Source organism: Chionomys nivalis, chromosome 18 (genome assembly GCF_950005125.1).
Source record: "Chionomys nivalis chromosome 18, mChiNiv1.1, whole genome shotgun sequence".
In the NCBI taxonomy this organism is placed as follows: domain Eukaryota; kingdom Metazoa; phylum Chordata; class Mammalia; order Rodentia; family Cricetidae; genus Chionomys; species Chionomys nivalis.
In genome coordinates, this window is record NC_080103.1 from 26,082,973 (window position 1) to 26,096,248 (window position 13,276).

Sequence of the window (13,276 nt, forward strand, 5' to 3'; positions counted from 1 at the left end):
TACATCAAAGAGAAAAATCTACAGTCCCAGTGTCATATCTGCTTTCTAGAGTTGAGTTAAGACCATGACCAACAGTGTGTTGATAAGGATAGAATTTTCTTCACCTTATTTCTCACACTTCCATCATGAAAGGAAGTCAGTAAAATGCTGACTTCATACCTAGAAATACAACTTTAAGTTCTGAAAATGCTTAAAAATGCATCTATTGTTATTCTTTGAAATGTTTCCCGATGAAGTGTTAGGCAATCCAAATTTTCCCTTTATTTTTCTTTCTAAAACATTCTTTGTGATACTGAACACTTATTCTGCTGTTCAAGAGAAAAATAACACTATTAGCAACTGAAGTGGGGTTAACATTTATAGTAGTCAGTACAAGCAGATAAAGTCGAGATGATTGTCTCTGCTGTGAAATTTAGTCTCAAAAGGTGACAGAGCAATTTAAATTAGAGAAGTCATTGAATCCTATGACTTAATGGCAAATAGCTTGGGAACTAAATTCTGTAGCTCTTCACAGAGTGTGAGGCGATTTCAGCATGTGCATTGCTATGAATTTTAGAGAGACTCTTTGCCCACCTTACTTGTGCAGTTAGAACAGCTTTATTGCGGGACCAAAAAGGAGTCATTTAGGGTTTTACTATTCAGTTATAATCAGAAAAATCATACTCCTTTTCCCATTCATGTATATGTAAAGCTTTTGCTTTTATCTTTTCACTGCTCAGAGATAAGCTGCATTATGATACTTTTACAAGCCACCCCTCTGAATTGATCCATATATAAAAGGATTTTTACATCCATAGAGCACCCTGGGATGGACGACAGTGGCTCTGACTGGTTGAAAACACTTATAGTAGTGGATACTTACTCATAGCTTCACTTAAACTACATTGGTATTTTGGATTTGCAGATGTTGAACATTAAAGTTTATAATAAACTTCTGGTGTAAAAAGCTTAGAGATGATCAGCCATCTATGTAACAATTAAACAAACACCTAAAAATTCAGCAACTCTTTTTAGTGTCCTAAAAACCATGAACTTCCCACCTCCCTTGTCATATTCAGGTAAATATAATAAAGAGTAATTATAAAGTTAGACACAAAACTTTATATTTTGTACAGCACCAGAAGCAAAATATGAATGTAAGTCCTCAAAAAATAAAAGGTGGAGGAAAAGGCATCTTACCTTTGAGACTGGAGACATGATTCTGTTGTTAAGAGTACTTGTTCAGCAGAAGATGAGTAGTCAGATCACAGCACATAGACGGAAGTTAACCACTGCCTTTTAACTCCAGGTATAGAGAATCTGATGCCCTTTAGAGTTTTACAAATTTGGTGGGCACTGAACGCATGTGGTGGACAAACATGCATGTAGTTAAAAACATATATATACACAAAATATAGTTTTAAAAAATCTCCCTCCTTCCACTCTTCAATTGGACCTTGGGAGCTCAGTCCAGTGCTCCAATGTTGGTCTCTGTCTTTAACTCCATCTGTCACTGGACCAAGCTTCTACGGTGATATTCAAAGTAGTCATCACTTTGACTACTGGATAAGGCCAGTTCAGACACCCTCTTCTCCACTGCCCATGGTCCTAGCTGGGACATCTCCGTATACACCTGGCAACCCCTCTAGAGCCAAACCTCTTGTCAACCCCAAAATAGCTCCCTTACTTAAGGCATCTTCTTCCCTGCTCCCATATCCATCTTTCCTCCATCTCAACCATCCCACTCCCACAAGCTCTCCCCAGCCCTCCCCTTCTCTCTTCTTTCTCCCCCCTCCCCTTTCCCGCACCCGACCCCTTCTCCCATGCTCCCAACTTTTGCCTGGCAAGCTTGTCTGCTTCCAATTTCCAGGAGGATCAATATATGTTTTTTGTTGGGTTCACCTTATTACTCAGACAGTGTGCCTGAGGTAATGGGACCTCACAAATCCAGCTGGACTGGGACTGAATGAGCATGGGATCAACCTGGACCCTCTGAATGTGGCTGACAATTGGGGCAGCCTGAGAAGCCAATGATAATGGCACTGAGATTTGTCTTCACTGCATGTACTGGCTTTTTGGAACCCTAGTCTATTTAGATGCATACCTTCCTAAGCCTGGATGGAGGGGCAAGTGCCTTGGACTTCCAACAGGGCAGGGTACTTTACCCTCTGTTAGGACTGGAGGGGGAGGGGGAGTAGGGGAGTGGGAGGGAAGTGGGAGGAGGAAAGGAAGTGGAAATTTTGAAAAGTATTATTTATAAAGTAATAAAAAATAATCTGCTGAAAAAATCTTTACTTTTTTAATGTTACTTTTGGAAGACTAAAATTTTAAAATACTCTACAGAAAAAATGACATGAGGAAAAGTGCATTATCCTAAAATGATTAGAAATAAAAAAAAAACAGACTGTGTTACTCCATATTATCTATGGAAACAGACATATATAGAGACTTTCTTAGAAAATAATACATTCTATATTTTCCATTATTCTTCACTTTCACGTTGCATTGAACTATATTCACTAGAAAATAATATTAACATGGATCAGAAATGCAGATGAATGTAAAAGTGGGTATTATATGTAAAAGAATAAGTAAAATAGCATAAAAGAACTATTTTTAGCCTCAGTGAATCCAATTCCATTAGACATTTAAGAAATTATACTACCTTCTGCAATCTTCTTTAGAATATGATAAGAGATTATAGTACTCCTTAAAGTCAAAGGAAATTAAAGGAAGTCATAAGCTCTTATTAATATGGAATCAAAAGTCATTAATAGAAATTTAACTGCTTGATACAGCCATGATGATTAGGATTGTAATCCCAATACTTGGGACATAAAAAAATGAGAATAAAAGCATCCAACTAAGGAATCTGAAGACTGCTAGACAAATGAGACATTTGAAGAAGAAGGACATATCATCCAGGGATAATGTCCCATGACAAAGAGTAAATTGGCCTAATGGTTTACCACACTTCAAATCAGTAAAATCTCATTATTATTCCCAAATGTTTGTTTCTGCTGTTCTCTAAACACATATAAGGCAAATGGTTTTTTTGTAGTCCCAATTCAATTAAAAATTAAAACTGGCATTGGAGTTGGACCATAGATATCCCCTACTCTAAACCTAAGCTTGTTTGTTACAGGAAAATCCAAAATCTTTGTCTCATTTTGGAAGAACCACATACTATAGGGTAGAAGAAAAAATAAAATTAAGGCACTATTCTATTGACACTAATCTTATAATCATTTGGTTTTATTTTGACTCCTTAAAACTTTTTCTAAGGTATAAATATTATCTCAAAATTTATAAGATTAACATATATATGTTAATCTTATAAATAACATGGCATGATATGATATTAATGGTCATATGGAGTAATAATTATTCTGGAAATAGGCTTTACCTAATTTTAGTTTAGGCTGGAGTCTGAAGCAGATAACTAGGAATTAAGCTTCTATATGCCCAATGTATTTAATAGATATTTGTGGTCCTTGAACCACTTCAAGATCTGATGCATGTGACATTTAAAATTTTATGTTTCTGGCAGTGAACCATGGCTATTCCTAACAGGGACCTTCGAAGTTTCCAAAAGGTTGATAGGATCTCATGATGATTATACCTGTGTTGTGGAAGTATGGCTAGCTGACAAACACCACTCAGAGATCAGCTTTGGACTACAAACTGCTCATGAAAATTTCAAATTGGTAAGCTAATATGGTCCAGCCTCCTGAACTACTCCAGTCAGGACTTCAGATAAGCACTTCACTTTTCCATCACAGCAAGACAGGAGAGCAGCTAGCTCTCCCAGGACTTGATCATTATTGTAGTTTTCTCAGAGTTCCCTAAGATATTGTTATACCAAAATAATAGGAAGTAATTTTAAGAACAAGATGCTCACATTCTCAATTTGTGGGAGGTGTGGTTTCTGGTCACTTGGTGGGTTATGTATAATTATCATTGTATAGGGCATTGGTTTATAAGTTGTTATTTGTCATTGACAGGTAGAAAGGTAAGCAAAGGGAATTAGATTCAGGTATCTCTTTTTGAAAAGAAAACAAGGTGTAAGTCTGGTCTTTTTATTGTTCCAGCTCCGTTTCCTGTTTTGATCCTACTGCACGTACTGGCTTTGTGGGAGCCTAGGCAGTTTGGATGCTCACCTTACTAGACCTGGATGGAGGTGGGTGGTCCTTGGACTTCCCACAGGGCAGGGAACCTGGATTACTCTTAGGGATGATGAGGGAGAGGGACTTGATGGGGGAGGGGGAGGGAAATGGGAGGTGGTGGCGGGGAGAAGGCAGAAATCCTTAATAAATAAACAATAAAAAAATAAAAAAAAGAAAAAAAAAGAAAATGCAGGCAGTGTTTTCACAAAAGTAACTGTACAGTGATTTCAGATACAATAAATGAAGGCAATGCATGGCCTTCCAATAAAAGATATTTGAAGACTGAAAAAAAACAAAAAAAAAAGAAAACAAGGGAATTTTAGGAATGATAAAATGTAGTAATAGATTATGGAATTTTCTTTCAAATTAAAAAGCAACTGCTAGCCTCAAATATTTTACATGGATGGACTTTTTGTAAATTGATAGAAATTAAAGGTTATTATTGTTATTATATAAATATTCATATGTTTATACTCTTGTTTAAGATATTTTTGTATACTGACCCAAATTTAAGGTTACATTTTTTTATACTTTATATAAGTTTCCATTCTTGTTTAAGATATTATACCTATGTAGCTCATTTTAAAATGGGATGTAAAGTTCTCATACTTGAAATCTAATAGACTAATAAAGAAAAACAGGTCGGTAGATAATCATCTATAATAATCAAACTTATAATCATGCTACGTATGTTTTCAAGGTCAAACAGGGATATATGTTAAATAGACAGATACTCTTTAAACACTTCAGAGACCTACAGAATATGACATTTAAAATGTTATCATAACATAAAACTTTCCATGACAGTGAGATACATGTGCTCCTGATAGCACCAATTTACTTAAAAAAAAATGATGGGCATCAAAGAACCTCCATATAGAGTTTGCTTTCTTTGCAGCAAAGTTAGTCACTGGGCAAGAAACTGTCCTTGCTTCAAATGTTGACAGCATACTGTCCATATTGGCCAAGCAAGACATAAAAGAAAATGATTGCTGAACATTGCCAAGACAAGGTAGGACAGTCTTTCAAATTTTTCTGCTTCACAAAAATTCTGTCAGATACTATATGTCTGTAAAGCAAAGATGGATGCCCAAATGTTGCAGAAGAATTTTGGGCTGACTGTTCAGTCAGCCAGATTTCTTTGCTGCTCCTATAATTTTAGATGTTGTTTGCTTTATACTTCCTGTTTACTCACATAATATATCCTTCTTAGGTCTCTGATGGAATTTGAATATGAGACTATATAGTTATCAGTGCCTTTTTTTAAAGTTATGATAGAAAGTAAAGTAGGTACAAAACTTTGAACTCACCAAGAAAGGTTAGATAATGGAATATTTTCTCTGAATTTGCCAAATACAAATTGTTTGGACATTGTGAATGTAATTTTTATTTGATAATTGTTCTTATTGTATGTAGTTTAACTATGTTGAGTTACCAACTTTCCTCTTTTTTTGACAAAAGGAAGAAAGGAAATGTTGCAGGAGATTTGTTTGTGTTTTTGCTTTGAGACCGCCAATGGAGTCAGGCCTTGCTTCAGAGGCCTGGTCCATATTTAACAAGTCAGAATGAACCATAGAATTTTCATGAGTACTCAAAAGAGATAGATGGACACACTAGTAGAACAAGGAGGGGCCACAGGAGATGTGTGGCCCTTTTGAGCAGGGGAAGCATGGAGATTAGAAGTTTCTAATCATTTTCTCCATCACCCTGTAGATCTATCACTATTTACCCAAATATATGACTCCTCACCACTATTTATTAATAAAACAATAATATAAATGACTTTAATCATTACAGTAAAAATATGTTTATTCAAATAACAAAAACATTTATACAGTTTACACACTTCACAGAAAACAACTTAATGTAAGCATACATATAACCTTACAGGGAAACTTAACAAACCGCTGAAATAAATGTCCTTGGATTTAGCAGTAACTTTTTAGAAACAACCATGCTTGATACAACAACCTACATAAAAACAAGTGTGGTGAAATGAATTTCAGTAAAATTGGTGCTTTGTTCTTAGGAGAATAGCAAGATTGCCCATAGACTATAGGAAATACCCAAATTAGAAAAACTGATTTGAAAATTTATATCAAACTTTTAATATTCTGTAGGAAAATAAATATCCTGCTTCTGAAATGGGCAATAAAATAGAAAAAAAATGTCTTAAAGATCTCACCAATGAAGCTATTCCAAAGGCAAACAGATGAAAACTCTGCACATTTCTAGCATCACAAAAAATCAATAAAAATGAAGATATACAATTTCAATTCCATTAGAAAGATCAAAATTTAGAACAATAACAATATCACATGCTAGAGAAGATTGGAGGTATGTGGTTCTTCATGTTTATCTGGCAAGAACTCACTTCTACATTTGTCTGGCAATTTCTTATAAAGCAGAACATACAATAGGCAAACAATCAAGCAATCTTGCTGCTTAGCACCAAAAAAAAAAGAAAAGAAAGAAAACATTTGTGCATAGAAAATGGATGCTTATAAGAACTTATTCACAAAAGCTACATGTTGGGTGACATTAAGGTGTCTTTAGTAGATGAATGAATGCATAAACTGTAGAATATTCAATTAAACTGTAGAAAATTCAATGGTATAAAGAAATGAGCTTACGAACTCATGAAAAGTTTGTGTTCAGTTTACTTCAACAGTTGATTTTAAGGAAATCCTAGTTAGTAGTATCAAAGTAATCATTTTATACAATATTATCAAGATTTCTAGAAAGCTTAGTGATTGCCCCAAGAAATGGTTTGTTGTGCTGAACCAATGAGTCTGTTCATTAAATTGTGAAACTGAGAAAGTAAAACATTTCTTTTGTATTAAAAATCAAACCGTGTTAAATTTTAAACCCTTCCCTTTAGTCCAGAAAGTTCAGAGAATACTTAAACAAGGAAAAAAAAGGAAAAAAGAATTTCAATGACTTATAGAAGACTGTCATTGTCATCTCCCCTTTGTAATTCCCTATTCCAATACTTTATCTCAAGTAGACTGGAAAGACATTTTAAATGAATGGATGAAGGCATGAATGAATGACAAGTTAATTTACACTGTAGAAATTTCTAGAGCACATTTTTTTATCTCTGCACAGTAGGATTTCCACTTCCCTCTTTGTTTAAAGCTCATAAACATACATTGCTCACACCACAGTTTTGCGTATAGTTGACACTGCACTTGCACTATTGGTTACTACGGTGAAAAGACTTGCTCCAAGTCAAGTTAATGACAAAACTTTCTCTCTGTTAAGAGTACTATTCAATTTAAGGATGGTTTATGTTTAGAACCGGTCCATGACAAAAATATAGCAAGCAGAATCAGAGTACTACATGACTACTAAAGAACCACAGCACACTATCTGAAGCCTGACATGTTATTGTTTACTTGAATATAGAGACAGGTTTAGAATAAAACAAATAATGTGAGAAACCTGATTAAAAGATAGACAAATAAATTTCTTTAAAAAGCTGACTTCATTCATTAATAGCAATCAATTTACCTTAACTTATATCTCCAGTTTGAGAGATTCTAGAGACACCAGAGTAAATTCTTTTGGTAAAGTTCATCAATGAAGGTTCATTCACCAAACCTATCAGTCAACAAATGTTTTCTCAATATGTATTATTTTACATCACATGCTGTTTGAGACTCTGAAGATATACATAGAAATATTATAAATTCCCTTTCCCATGGATATTGCAATAAATATAAAAAGGTAAACAAATAAATTAACACTTTCAGTATAACATAAGCTGAATATACTGGTTAATTTCATTGTTTACTTAACAAAACCTAGAGTCACCTCTTATCAATTGAAGAATTGCGTCAATATTATTGTCCTGTACCAATGTCTATGAAAGAATGTCTTGATTAATGATTGACATAGGAGTAGTATGCATACTGTAGGTAGCACCATCCCTAGTGAGGTAGGCATCAAGCTGTAGAAGAAAGCTAGGTGAACGTGAGATAGAGCATGAACCAGTAAGCAGTGTTAGTTCCATGGGTCCAGGTTCCTGAACCCCTACTGTTACTTCGACCAATGATGAACTGCAGCTTCTAAGCTAGAATACATCCCTTCTTGCCCCAATTTGCTTTTGGTCAAGAGTGTTTTGCCACAACAAAAGAAAAGAAAACTAAAGCAAGGAGTTGTAAATGTTCAATGGGGCGTATCATGAACAAGTTTTCTATCATTCAGAGAACTGTATATATGTGTATGTCTGTATGTTTGTCTGCCTGTCTGAATCAATGTGTATGTTTCAATAATAAGCTAGTTTCCCATACACTGTACAAGTTGATCCATACTTACATGCAAAGCACTGCTTCAAGCTTTGTTCCTTCTTGATTACTAAATGAAGAACTATTCTCTAAGGACATAGAAGGCCAAAGATAACTGAAGAACATATGTTTACAAACCTGTTTATTTACTAGAGTCCAGCTTGTCTATTTAACTCAATTTATAGGCTTGAACCTAATAAACTTTTTATAATCATCAAGTACACTAACTGTTTTAAGATTTAATTTTTTTAATTTTTTTTTGTTTGGTCAATTCTTTTTTATTTATTTATTTTTACTTAAAATTTTCACCTCCTCCCCTCCTCCTATTTCCCTCTCCCTCCCCCTACCCTCCCCTTCCCCTCCCTCTCCAGTCCAAAGAGCAGTCAGGATTCCCTGCCCTGTGGGAAGTCCAAGGTCCTCACCCCTCCATCCAGGTCTAGGAAGGTGAGCATCCAAACAGACTAGGCTCCCACAAAACCAGTACATGCAGTAGAATCAAAACCCAGTACCATTGTCCTTGACTTCTCAGTCAGTCCTCCTGGTCAGCCACGTTCAGAGAGTCCGGTTTGAACATATGCTCCATCAGTCCCAGTCCAGCTTCCTTTGGTGAGCTCCCATTAGATCAGCCCCACCGTCTCAGTGGGTGGGCGCACTCCCTGCGGTCCTGACTTCCTTGCCAATGTTCTCTCTTCTTCTGCTCCTCATTTGGACCTTGGGAGCTCAGTCCAGTGCTCCAATGTGGGTCTCTGTCTCTAAATTTTGTATAATTATTTATTTGAAAATAGAAGTTATACTTCCTTTAATAAAAACATACTACATTAGTGTTGGCTTTGGTAGTAGAAATTTCTTAAAAGGATCATTTTAAGAATGACTTCTTAATCAAATACTCTTTATTTTCCTATTAACACAATTCTGGAAGTTTGTTATAGAAATGCATAGTCTGCATTGTAAACCAAGGGACCAGGTTGAGTTCTCTGATATGTACAAAATAAGATTATCTAGTTCCCTCCATGTGGGTATGTGGTCCACAGTTCTGATTAATGATATGAGAGAAGTATGTTCAAGGTTGGAGCATAAAGAACTGTATATCAGGCTGGCCTCATAGAGAGGAGGAAGGGCTCTTTATGGAAAATGAAAATGTCAATGAACATCAGTAAACATGGCCTGAAGCCAAGGGAAAAGAAATAGCGGTCTGTCATAGGACATACCACCTATCTGATTTCTTCATCTGGCAACTGTCCATTGTCAAGTCACAGTGGCACACAGTCCGTCTTGATAGTGTATGTATGTGCAGTCTTGAAGACTTGTGAATAGAATCTCTGGGCACATTTTCTCTGCACCTGCTACAAGGATCCATCTGCTTCATGCTGCTTCCGGATCTATCCAATTCATGATTAGTTCCCTACACACCAGCTTCCTTTTGCTATCTTACAGCACTTAAATCTGTTTTGATGACTCCCTCATATCACCTTTATCAGACAAGGCAACTCCTTTATTTGTCAATCTTAAAATGATCTTTAAAAGTTCTAATTGATTCAAAAGTGCCTCCTTAGCGAATTTAAGGCATTCTCCTATGTCTATATTTAATATGATGTAGAAGTAGACCAATTGTTAGTTTATGTAATAGACACATTTAGACTCTTTTATGGTATGCATAAAACTTCACCAGAACATGCATTACACACACACACACACACACACACACAGCCTAAATATGACAAATCCATGAATTTGTCTATCTCTCAGAAGCTAGGTAGTGGCTGTTATATCCAATGTCTGCGAACTTAATAATAGAATTATAACCATGGGCATTTGTTATTGTCTAGAGATAAGAATTTCAGGGATCCATTTTTAGCTTTGCACTGACAGGTCTCATATAAAGTCAATTAACCTCTGTGACACATTGCTTGCTACCTTTTTATTTCACAGGAAGGCTTTGAATATTTGGGTGAATATGGATTAGTAGAACTTGCTTTATGAAGTCGCTAAGACCTCCAAATGGAGAAAAATAGAAAATACAACAACACATATCCAGATTTGATCATCAAAAAGATTAGTAAACTTGTACATTATAGTGATTTCTAATATTATGTTTGTTATTATGATGGTGTAATATGGTATTTGTTGTGGAGCCTTCATTTTATTTATAAATATATTTAATCCAATTTTTGTTTTAAATTTGTTTAAATATGGCAGAAAATAATTTTACATATCAAAAAAAGACACATTGTCCTACACTTAAGCACATTTATTAATAAAAATTTTGGTAGTAAGAAACATATGTCATATTTAAAACTGACTTTAAAGTCTGAAAATTTGAACAAAGCTACATTGAACATTACCTAGATTAGCTCTCATTCTTCAAAATTGTTCCACATTTATTCTCAAGGTTAGAGTATAAAAAATCAGTAAAATTCTCTGTTGTACACTGTAGTAAACAAAAGTGTGGAGAAGATGTTTAAAATGTAAGACTGTAATTAAAATTATTTGTAAAAGCCTTGACTAGAAAAAAAATGTCGAACTTTATTCAATGCTGCCATCTTCAGGCCGCATGTTAAAGTGCCAGTGTAAAAGGCAAGATTAAGAAGTCAATCTGCTTTTGGTAAGATTGCCATTTTTATTATGTTGATCCTACCTATCCAAGAACATGGGAGATTTTTCCATTTTCTGATATCTTCTTCAATTTCTTTCTCCAAAGACTTAAAGTTATTGTAGAACAGCTCTACACTTTTTTGGTTAGTGTTATGCTCAGATATTTTAGGTTATTTGTTGCTGTCGTGAAGGGTGATGTTGCTCTGATTTCTTTCTCAGCTTCTTTATCACTTGTATATAGAAAGACTACTGATTTTTTTTTTGAGTTATGTTGTATCCTTCCATACCACTGAAAATATTTATCAGCTGTAGAAGCTCTCTGGTAGAGTTGTTGGCGTCACTTATGTAACATCTGCAAATAATGAAAGTTTGACTTCTTCCAATTTGAATCCCCTTGATCTCCTATTCTTGTCTTATTGTTCCTGGTAGAACTTCAAGCACTATGGTGAATAGATTCGGAGACAGTAGACAGCTTTGTCTTGTCTTGATTTTAGTGGAATCACTTTGATTTTCTTTTTTTAATTGGGTGTTGGCTATCAACTTGCTGTGTATTGCTTTTATCATGATTAGATACGTTCCTTGTATCCCTGATCTCTCCAAGACCTTTATCATGAAGGGTTGTGGTGGGTACATCCACTGAAACAGTTTACCTAAGCTAATGGGAGCTCCCCAACTCCAGTCAGACAGGGAAGGAAACAGCCTAGGTTCAAACTAATCCCTCTGAATGTGGGTAACAGTTGCATGCCTGGGGAAGACTGTGAGGTTCCTGGCAGTGGCACCAGGGTTTATTCCTACTTCTTGTATTGACTTTGGGAGAACCTATTCTTTTTGGGTGGAGACCTCCCTCAGCATAGATATAGTAGGGAGGGTCTGGGCCCTTACCCCAAGCAATGTGCCTTACTGTCTCTGAAGAGAGGATGAGGGGTGGGGTGGAGGGGTAGGTGGAGGAAATGGGAGGAGGGGAGGAAGTGGGAATGAGGATTTGGTATTTAAAATAAAAAATATAGTTTGTTTTCTTTTGAAAAAATAAAAAATTGAAAAGAAAGAAGTCAATCTACAATGTTTATACAACTTTCACTCCTCAGAATTTTTAAACAATCAAAACATCATGTTTTAAAGTACCTTCTCATCCAGAAGTGTAAGCCAGGGGAAGATCAGTAGCACTACACTCATCAGACGGTCGCCATGGATAATATTTATTTAAGAATTATTTTTAAATTGTTGCTATATCTTAAACACATTTAGGTGTTGTTGAGACAGTGTTGAAAAGATAATTTTATAGTAAACTTTGTTTTTAAGAGTTTTCCTACTAAGGTAGGTGATAATCAAGACATAAATTCAATGTTCCAATAATAATTATTCTGGGCAGTGTATGTCATAACAGTGATAACTGACTTTGAAGAATAATTTTAGATAAGATACTTTAGATAGTTTTCCTCTACCTTCTCCGGGTACAACTGAACACAGAGAAGAAGAAACTGACGTTAAAACATAGAACAATCACGATGACTGATAATATGTATGCAAAAATGAAGATTGTGCTCACTAAACTGATTTACTCTCTAATGCCTTATTAATGTTTCCTTTGTGTTGTGTTTTGTTTTTCTTTGGTATTCTTTAGCATATTTCTAACAATTATCCTGCCTGAAGCAAACCAATGGGAAACAATGATGCTGCTCACCCAGCCCTTAAAATATAGAGAACAAAAGTTTCTGTCACTGGGTAGTTGATTGTCAGTTTCTCCCTTTTTCAAACATTCTACTAACACAGCAAAATTATCCACATTCAGGATGGTGTCTCCCTCTCTTTCTGACAGTAAAATAAGTACACAGTTTCGACTACTGTAGTGTTACAACAAATATACACCTTCATATACAAATATGCACATATTGTGATACAAATAATTGTTTGTGATATATATATATTTCCATATGAATCAGAAAAATAATATGGCATACAGAACTGATAAGAGGTCATGTACATAAAAATTTCCTATTCCTCTATCACTATTTTCTCTGTTCTCAGAGTAAATAAAAAAATCATGTTTCAATATTTTAAGAAATACATATGCATGTAAATATATACATGCATATATATGCATGTAAATATATATATGAGATTACTAGAAATGGATTATCCCAAACAAATTGAAATAACAATGCTTTAAAAAACTTATATTTGTGAGTGATAGTTTAAGTTAAATATAGAAAATAGGACATTAAGCAATTGCTATTCAAGTTGAAATTTGAA